This window comes from Oncorhynchus nerka, unplaced genomic scaffold (assembly GCF_034236695.1).
Source record: "Oncorhynchus nerka isolate Pitt River unplaced genomic scaffold, Oner_Uvic_2.0 unplaced_scaffold_5019, whole genome shotgun sequence".
Lineage (NCBI taxonomy): Eukaryota > Metazoa > Chordata > Actinopteri > Salmoniformes > Salmonidae > Oncorhynchus > Oncorhynchus nerka.
In genome coordinates this window covers 1-10000 of record NW_027036286.1, presented here as the reverse complement: position 1 = coordinate 10000, position 10000 = coordinate 1, and the positions used below count along the sequence as shown (strand labels likewise).

Here is a 10000-nt window from a genome sequence, read left to right as displayed (position 1 = left end):
GTTTGGGAGTGGATGAGCGTCATGCACGTCTTTGTGCTTTCTGAGATGTGCTGTTTGGGGAGTGGATGACGTCATGCGTCTTTGTGCTTTCTGAGATGTGCTGTTGGGAGTGGATGACGTCATGCACGTCTTTGTGCTTTCTGAGATGTGCTGTTTGGGAGTGGATGAGCGTCATGCGTCTTTGTGCTTTCTGAGATGTGTGCTGTTGGGAGTGGATGACGTCATGCACGTCTTTGTGCTTTCTGAGATGTGCTGTTTGGGAGTGGATGACGTCATGCACGTCTTTGTGCTTTCTGAGATGTGTGCTGTTTGGGAGTGGATGGCGTCATGCACGTCTTTGTGCTTTCTGAGATGGATGCGTGTTTTTGCATTTTGAATCGTCATTTTATATAAAACGTTACCGTCGGCTCATATGATTCCCTCATGTAGTTTTCCTCATCGGACTGTGGCAGTGTTGAGTTCAGAGGTGGCTTTTTTCTGAGATGCTGCTGTTCTGTTCCCTCTCAGAGATGTGTGCTGTTGGGAGTGGATGGCGTCACGAGGGAGTAGGGTGGGGGAGTGGTGGGTGGCAGGCTGTGTTCTGAGATTCCTCTCAGAGGTAGATGAGTCAGGGGCACTAGATCTGGCTGTAGGGGACAGGGAGAGGTGTGCTTTCTGAGGCTGCTGTTCTGTTCCCTCTCAGAGATGTGCTGTTTGGGAGGATAGTCATACGTCTTTGGGAATGAGGGGTAGTGGAACAGTGCCCTTTGTACCATTCAGATGGGGAATTGTGGCATTGTGTTGTGTGCTGTTTGACAAAACTGCACATTTTTGTGTCCTTTTATTGTACCCCAGCACAAGGTGCACCTGTGTAATGATCATGCTGTTTAATCATCTTGATGTGCCTGTCAGGTGAGATGGATTATCTTGACAGTGTTTAAAATCATGCCACTTTGTCAGGTGATGGATTATCTTGACTTTCTGAGATGTTTAATTTCAGCTAGACCAATGGACATGTTTTGTTTTTCTGAGATGTGCTGTTTGGGAGTGGAGTTCATCTCATTGAAACTTTCTGAATGTGCTGTTTGGGATGGATAACATGTTGTGTGTGAGATCTGTTGTTGGGATGGATGTCATAACACTCAGATGTAAAAAGTGGATACGTCATCAGTTTTAAATAAACACTTTTGTGCTTTCTGAGATGTGTGCATGGATGCATTACGTGTTTGCATAACTGAGATGGAGTAAAAGACTATGGCCATCGTTTTTTTCTGAGATGTGTGCTGTTGGGAGTGGATGATGCATCATCTAGAGTGTAATAGATGTAATTTTAATTTCAATGAAGGTTTTCTGGGTCATGTAATGTTCTCAGACTGTTAGGCTTCTCAAGAACACATTTTAATTTACAATGAACGTCTTTGTGGGTGAGATGGTGTCTCTCATGACGTCACCCCGCTTTTGCTTTCTCCAACCGTCATGCCGCATCTTTGGCTTTTTGAATCGTCACCACCCGGCTCATATGATCTCTCTGTAGTTTTCCCACCCCCAGTGTTGAGCTTCAGACCCCAGGCTGCGTTCTGTTCCCACCCCGAGGGTAGGGGACTTGGCTCTCTCTGTTCCCTCTCAGAGGTTAGGACTCAGGCTGCGTTCTGTTCCCTCTCAGCTTGGGGACTCTCTTCTGTTCCCTCTCAGAGGTAGAGGAGAGGGCACGAGGGGGTAGGGGACTCTGCGTTCTGTTCCCCTCAGAGGATAAGGAGAGGGGCTAGGACAGGGAGAGGTGGCTCTGCGTCTGTTCCCTCTCAGAGGTAGAGGAGAGGGCACGAGGGTAGGGGACTGGCTCTCTGTTCCCCTCAGAGGTAGGGATAGGCTCGAGGGTCTCTGCCCAGTACCATTCAGATGGGGAATTGGCTCTGTTGTGTGCCCCCTGCACATTGGCTCTCTTGTACCACCACCTGTGCATGCTCTCTTGATGTGCCCCCTGTCAGGCTTATCTTGACTGGTTTAAAATACCCTAACTGGACACAATTTGAGCTCTTTAATTTCAGCTGTGGGACCCCATCACATGTTTATGCTTGTTCTCTGTATATTACCCCTGTGGCTCTCTCTGGCAACCCCCTGTTGGCTCTCTCTTTTACCCATGATGCTCATCTAGGCTCTCTCTTTACCCCCAGCTTGTTAAATAAAGCTCTCTCTGGTTTTCTGGGTAGTAGGTGTTCCCCCTGCTTGGCTCTCTCTGTACCCCCGGCTTGGCTCTCTCTGTACCCCCCTTGGCTCTCTCTGTACCCACCCCGCTTGCTCTCTCTGTACCCACGCTTGGCTCTCTCTGTACCCGCTTGGCTCTCTCTGTACCCCGCTTGGCTCTCTCTGTACCCCCTGCTTGGCTCTCTCTGTTACCCCGCTTGGCTCTCTCTGTACCCCCGCTCTCTCTGTACCCCCGCTTGGCTCTCTCTGTACCCCCGGCAGCTCTCTCTGTATCCCCCCGCTTGGCTCTCTCTGTACCCCCGGCTCTCTCTGTACCCCAGCGCTCTCTCTGTACCCCCTGCTTGGCTCTCTCTGTACCCCGCTTGGCTCTCTCTGTACCCCCGCTTGGCTCTCTCTGTACCCCTGCTTGGCTCTCTCTGTACCCCCTGCTTGGCTCTCTCTGTACCCCGCTTGGCTCTAGGTAAGTATAGATCATAATCTGTGATCAAGAGCACATTTAGTTAAAAAAAATTACACTTGCATGTTTGCTTGTTAGTTTATCTAAGATGTGACAGTGGTATTGTGTTCTTTCCTCTTCCTGTATATAGGAAGTGACAAATAAATCATTCGCTCTGCTCTGGAAGCAAGTACTAACTGTCTGTATATATCTGGAGAATGAGTCCTCTGCTCTGGTCTGTATATCTGAATGGAGTCCTGCTCTGCCAGTGAGTACTATGGGAACTGTAGTCTGTATATCTGGAGAATGGAGTCCTGCTCTGCCAGGGTGTATTATGGGAACTGTAGTCTGTATATATCTGGAGAATGGAGTCCTGCTCTGCCAGGGTGTATTATGGGAACTGTAGTGTATATATCTGGAGAATGGAGTCCTGCTCTGCCAGGGTGTATTATGGGAACTGTAGTGTATATATCTGGAGAATGGAGTCCTGCTCTGCCAGGGTGTATTATATGGGAACTGTAGTGTATATATCTGGAGAATGGAGTCCTGCTCTGCCAGGGTGTATTATGGGAACTGTAGTGTATATATCTGGAGAATGGAGTCCCTGCTCTGCCAGGGTGTATTATGGGAACTGTAGTGTATATCTGGAGAATGGAGTCCTGCTCTGCCAGGAGTGTATTATGGGAACTGTAGTGTCTATATCTGGAGAATGGAGTCCTGCTCTGCCAGGGAGTGTATTATGGGAACTGTAGTGTATATATCTGGAGAATGGAGTCCTGCTCTGCCAGGGTGTATTATGGGAACTGTAGTGTATATATCTGGAGAATGGAGTCCTGCTCTGCCAGGGTGTATTATAGAACTGTAGTGTATATATCTGGAGAATGGAGTCCTGCTCTGCCAGGGTGTATTATGGGAACTGCCAGTGTATATCTGGAGAATGGAGTCCTGCTCTGCCAGGGTGTATTATGGGAACTGTAGTGTCTATATCTGGAGAATGGAGTCCTGCTCTGCCAGGGTGTATTATGGGAACTGTAGTGTCTATATCTGGAGAATGGAGTCCTGCTCTGCCAGGGTGTATTATGGGAACTGTAGTGTCTATATCTGGAGAATGGAGTCCTGCTCTGCCAGGGTGTATTATGGGAACTGTAGTGTCTATATCTGGAGAATGGAGTAGGGTGTATTATGGGAACTGTAGTGTATATATCTGGATAATGGAGTCCTGCTTTGCCAGTAGTGATGAATGAATCCCATAGGCTGTGGTTCTATAAACACCTTAGTGGTTTAAATACCAGGTCTGGTGTGGTGGATGTTCACGCTGTCTAACTCGTCTGTTCTTCCCTCTGTCCCTCCCCTTTTCTCCAGTCTAATCAACCAGTTGAAACCAGGCCTTATTAAGAGGGTGAACACGCTGTCTACTCCAATGGCCGGACTGGTGAGTTCACTGCGTGTAGCCGTTCTACATTTTCATATGAAGGCAGAGAATCTCCTGTCTGCCAGGGTGTATTATAGGAACTGTAGTTCTACATCTCATATGAGAAGGCAGAGGGATCTCTTGTCTGCCAGGGTGTATTATGGGAACTGTAGTTCTACATTTCATATGAGAAGGCAGAGGATCTCCTGTCTGCCAGGGTGTATTATGGGAACTGTAGTTCTACATTTCATATGAGAGGCAGAGGAGGATCTCTTGTCTGCCAGGGTGACAGTAGTTAGACGACCCGGGTCTTTCAGGAAGTCGTCCTCTGTGGTTTCCTGCTTGTCGCTCAGCAGTTCCTGCTTAGTGTGACAGATCTGAAACTGTCTAAGGATCTAGTGATGTGATAGGAACGCTGAGTGGGGCAGTCGGGCTGAGTGGGGCAGTCGGGCTGAGTGGGGCAGTCGGGCTGAGTGGGGCAGTCGGGCTGAGTGGGGCAGTCGGGCTGAGTGGGGCAGTCGGGCTGAGTGGGGCAGTCGGGCTGAGTGGGGCAGTCGGGCTGAGTGGGGCAGTCGGGCTGAGTGGGGCAGCTCAACACATTTGGTTCAGAGGTCAAACTGTCAAGGTTCCACTTGTTTGGAAAGGATCCTGGAAAGCTATTAAGAGACTCCTCCCACCAGTCATATGATCATCCTTAGGCCAAGCCTTCTGATTGTTCTGTATGGTAACTCTCAGTACTGCCCCTCCCCTCTCTGCCCCTCCCCTCTCTGCCCCTCCCCTCTCTGCCCCTCCCCTCTCTGCACCTCCCCTCTCTGCACCTCCCCTCTCTGCACCTCCCCTCTCTGCACCTCCCCTCTCTGCACCTCCCTCTCTGCACCTCCCCTCTCTGCACCTCCCTCTCTGCACCTCCCCTCTCTGCACCTCCCCTCTCTGCCCCTCCCTCTCTGCCCCTCCCCCTCTCTGCCCCTCCCCTCTCTGCCCCTCCCCTCTCTTCCCGGGACAATGTGAATGTGTTTCTGAGGCGTGTAGGGCTTTTCGGTCTACGAGGCTCAGCTGTTTCATCCTGGAGACCTGCAAGACCTGTCCACACGCGCCTACACTCAGGTGAAAACGCCTTTATTTGGTCAATATATATATATTATTATTTGTAGAACAAATCAAATGGAAGTGAAGGATTACTATGGTTTTCATCCCCAGCTGCTGGACTTATAGTGATGTTAGACGGTGCCTGTTCTGTTAGACGGTGCCTGTTTGTTAGACGGTGCCTGTTTGGTTAGGCGGTGCCTGTTTGTTAGACGGTGCCTGTTTGGTTAGGCGGTGCCTGTTTGGTTAGACGGTGCCTGTTTGGTTAGACGGTGCCTGTTTGGTTGAAGCGGTGCCTGTTTGGTTAGACCGGTGCCTGTTTGGTTGACGGTGCCTGGTTTGTTAGGCGGTGCCTGGTTTGTTAGACGGTGCCTGGTTTGTTAGACGGTGCCTGGTTTGTTAGACGGTGCCTGGTTTGTTAGACGGTGCCTGGTTTGTTAGACGGTGCCTGGTTTGTTAGACGGTGCCTGGTTGGTTAGACGCGGTGCCTGGTGGAGGGGCTGTTCATTAGATGTGCCTGTTTGTTGAGACGGTGCCTGTTGGAGGGGTGGTTCATTAGACTGTGCCTGTTGGAGGGGCTGTTCAGTAGACGGTGCCTGTTGATGTATAGACTGTGTTTAATGTATTTCTGGCCAGCGTCTCACTGGTTGAACGTTAGTGTACACGGACTGGACTCACTAATGACATGCTGCGCACGCTGGCCTGTGGTTGTGTGTATCGGGTTATACAGCCAGTTCTGTGTTATCACTGATTGCATGGTGTTGATAGTGGGTTGTTTGACTTGGCAGCTAAATCACGTGGCTAGATGAGTAGTCCACAGTATGGTGTTTCACATGAGTCCTATCAGACTATTTAAACAGAATTATATTTTATAGACTGTCCATAATAGATCACCTTTTTGTTAGTGAGAAGCCTTTGGGTAAACGTTAGTCAGTGTGTGTCGTCTATGCTCGGACTAAGAGTTCTCATTTTCTTCTCAGGTGTGCAGAGAGCAAAAGGAGGCTGAAAACGTAAGTGGATTTGTACTTTGTGTTCACTGAAAGGTATTGAGCTGTAACTTGGAACTGTCATAATTCCCATCGCAGAATCTCTCACTGTGTAACAGCCCTGCTACTACTGTCCTCTAGTCTACGTCGTGACTGGGAGCAGCCTGTCCTCTAGTCTACGTCGTGACTGGGAGCAGCCTGTTCTCTAGTCTACGTCGTGACGGGGAGCAGCCCTGTTCTCTAGTCTACGTCGTGACGGGGAGAGGCCTGTCCCTCTAGTCTACGTCGTGACGGGAGGCCTGTTCTCTAGTCTACGTCGTGACGGGGAGCGGCCTGTCCTCTAGTCTACGTCGTGACGGGGAGCGGCCTGTCCTCTAGTCTACGTCGTGACGGGGAGCGGCCTGTCCTCTAGTCTACGTCGTGACGGGGAGCGGCCTGTCCTCTAGTCTACGTCGTGACGGGGAGCGGCCTGTCCTCTAGTCTACGTCGTGACGGGAGCGGCCTGTCCTCTAGTCTCGTCGTGACGGGAGGCGGCCTGTCCTCTAGTCTACGTCGTGGCCAGGAGCGGCCTGTCCTCTAGTCTGCGTCGTGACGGGAGCGGCCTGTCCTCTGGTCTCGTCGTGACGGGAGCGGCCTGCCCTCTAGTCTCGTCGTGACGGGAGCGGCCTGCCCTCTAGTCTACGTCGTGACTGGGAGCGGCCTGCCCTCTAGTCTACGTCGTGACGGGGGCGGCGGCCTGTCCTCTGGTCGTCGTGTGAGAGCGGCCTGCCCTCTAGTCTACGTCGTGACGAGGACCTGTCCTCTAGTCTCGGTGGCCTGCCCTGTCCTCTAGTCTACGTCGTGTGGCTTCAAAGGAAGCGGCCTGCCTCTAGATCCACAAGTCGACTGGGGAGCGGCCTGTCCTCTCCAAAGCTGTGATCTCTCCTCCAGGTTCTAATCACCATCTACTGGCTGGGTCGGAAGGCCCAGGCGGATCCCTTCTACTCTGGCCCTCAGCTCAACCTCAAAGCGTTCGAGGGACTACTGGGCATCGCTCTGTCCAAGGTAACACGCTCCCTCACCTTAACCCTCAGCTCAACCTCAAGGCCTTCTAGGGACCACTAAGCTTAGCTCTATGGTGTGGTACTGCTCCTCTGTCTGTACCCCAGACCTGAACCCACTGGGTTTATCTCTGGTCTGTACCCCAGACCTGAACCCACTGGGTTTATCTCTGGTCTGTACCCGGACCTGAACCCACTGGGTTTATCTCTGGTCTGTACCCCGGACCTGAACCCACTGGGTTTATCTCTGGTCTGTACCCGGACCTGAACCCACTGGGTTTATCTCTGGTCTGTACCCCGGACCTGAACCCACTGGGTTTATCTCTGGTCTGTACCCCGGACCTGAACCCACTGGGTTTATCTCTGGTCTGTACCCGGACCTGAACCCACTGGGTTTATCTCTGGTCTGTACCCCGGACCTGAACCCACTGGGTTTATCTCTGGTCTGTACCCCGGACCTGAACCCACTGGGTTTATCTCTGGTCTGTACCCGGACCTGAACCCACTGGGTTTATCTCTGGTCTGTACCCGGACCTGAACCCACTGGGTTTCTCTCTGGTCTGTACCCCGGACCTGAACCCACTGGGTTTCTCTCTGGTCTGTACTCCGGACCTGAACCCACTGGGTTTCTCTCTGGTCTGTACCCGGACCTGGGGCTAATACATGTACTACTGATCCAATGGATATTTTTAAATGTGCAAACTCCAAGCTAAATAAAAATGTGTCCCCCCCGTGTGTCCCCCGTGTGTCCCCCCGTGTGTCCCCCCTGTGTGTCCCCCCCGTGTGTCCCCCCGTGTGTCCCCCGTGTGTCCCCCCGTGTGTCCCCCAGGCTCTAGAAGAAACCCCCAGAGGCAGTGTAACAGACAGGGACTACAGTGATGTGATCTACCCAGAGAGGGATGATGAGCTGCTGCCTCTAACCCGGTCCCAGACACCCGGCTACAGCAGAGAGGACTCCGTAGAGAGCTTTAACTCGGCCCTGAGCTTCGGCTCGGCGGAATCCCGTACCCTCAGCTGTATCTCTGACTCCATCCTGAGGGCCGGCAGCGAGGGTAACGACCGGAATATGTTGTTATAGTCGACAGCGTTGGCTGGTTTTTAGTCAGAATACGGTCAACGCAGGATGTGGGGAGTTACCGGTCGATACGAAAATACGCTACCAACAGAATCCGAAGTTAACGGTCACAATATTAGTAGTCACTATCAGGAATGTCGCTCTTCCCAGAGAAGGACGTGCTTACGGCCACGGCCTTTGCCTGCCCCCGTCCTCCCCGTCCTCCCAGCCCCCGTCCTCCCAGCCCCCGTCCTCCCAGCCCCCGTCCTCCCTGCCCCCATCCTCCCACCTCTCTCCTCTCAGTGAGACATTCCATCTGGTTCCACACGGGTCTGATAATGGGCTCATGCCTGGAGCGGGCCGGAGGTGGGGCGCTAGAGGCACCCTATTCCCTACGTAGTGCACTACTATAGACTAGAGCCCTATTCCCTACGTTGTGCACTACTATAGACTAGAGACACCCTATTCCCTACGTAGTGCACTACTATAGACTAGGGCACTGTAAAACCCTATTCCCTACGTAGTGCACTACTATAGACTAGAGGCACCCTATTCCCTACGTAGTGCACTACTATAGACTAGAGCCCTATTCCCTACGTTGTGCACTACTATAGACTAGAGCCCTATTCCCTACGTAGTGCACTACTATAGACTAGGGCACTGTAAAACCCTATTCCCTACGTAGTGCACCACTATAGACTAGGGCACTGTAAAACCCTATTCCCTACGTAGTGCACTACTATAGACTAGGGCACTGTAAAACCCTATTCCCTACGTAGTGCACTACTATAGACTAGGGCACTGTAAAACCCTATTCCCTACGTAGTGCACTACTGTAGACTAGGGCAGTGTAAAACCCTATTCCCTACATAGTGCACTACTATAGACTAGGGCAGTGTAAAACCCTATTCCCTACGTAGTGCACTACTATAGACTAGGGCACTGTAAAACCCTATTCCCTACGTAGTGCACTACTATAGACTAGAGCCCTGTAAAACCCTATTCCCTACGTAGTGCACTACTATAGACTAGAGCCCTATTCCCTAAGTAGTGCACTACTATAGAACTATGGCACTATGAAACCCTATTCCCTACATAGTGCACTACTATAGACTAGACACCCTATTCCTACAGTGAGGTACTACTATAGACTAGAGCCCTATTCCCTACGTAGTGCGCTTATATAAACCAGAGCCCTATTAGTAGTGCACTACGTAGGGAATAGGGCTCCATTTGGGACCCTGTTAGGGATGCTCCCTAATGCCGCTCCACCGTTGACTTCTCTCTGGCGGCTGTCTAGGTGCGCTACCTTCTCTCTGATGGACTCCTACTGGTCTGTGAGCTCCTCTCCCTCCCTCCTCTCTCCTCTCTCTCTCTCCCTCTCTCTCTCTCCCTCTCTCTCTCTCCCTCTCCCTCTCTCCCTCTCCCTCTCTTCTCCCCAGACTCCAGCAGTGACGTGGAGGCGGAGAACTCTTTTAGGATGAAGGCGGCCGAGGGCAGAGAATCGGGACTGAGGAACTGGGGCAACGTACCTGCACCCTTCCAGAGGAAGAAACGTGAGGAAAACCGAATTAAGGGCTGCCTCCCGAGCCCCCTCACCAGGTACTGTGATGTCATACCTACCCAATGACTGTTTTAAAGAATAATTGTTCATCTTCGTTTAGTTAGTTGCTTTACCTGAGGACCACGTTTAGTTTTCTGCTAGTCGAATTTGCCTGGTGTGGAGGTTTCTATTCAGCTCCGTTGTGTAGGTGTCAACGTGCTGATGTAATACACGTCAACGTGCTGATGTAATACACGTCAACGTGC

General features: G+C 51.6%; 1 pseudogene; it reads left to right on the top strand.

Annotated features, from left to right (window-relative positions):
- LOC135566427 (LIM domain only protein 7-like) overlaps nucleotides 1-9836 on the top strand; it is a 10965-nt pseudogene extending 1129 nt beyond the window's left edge.
- The last annotated feature ends 164 nt before the right edge of the window (nucleotides 9837-10000 follow it).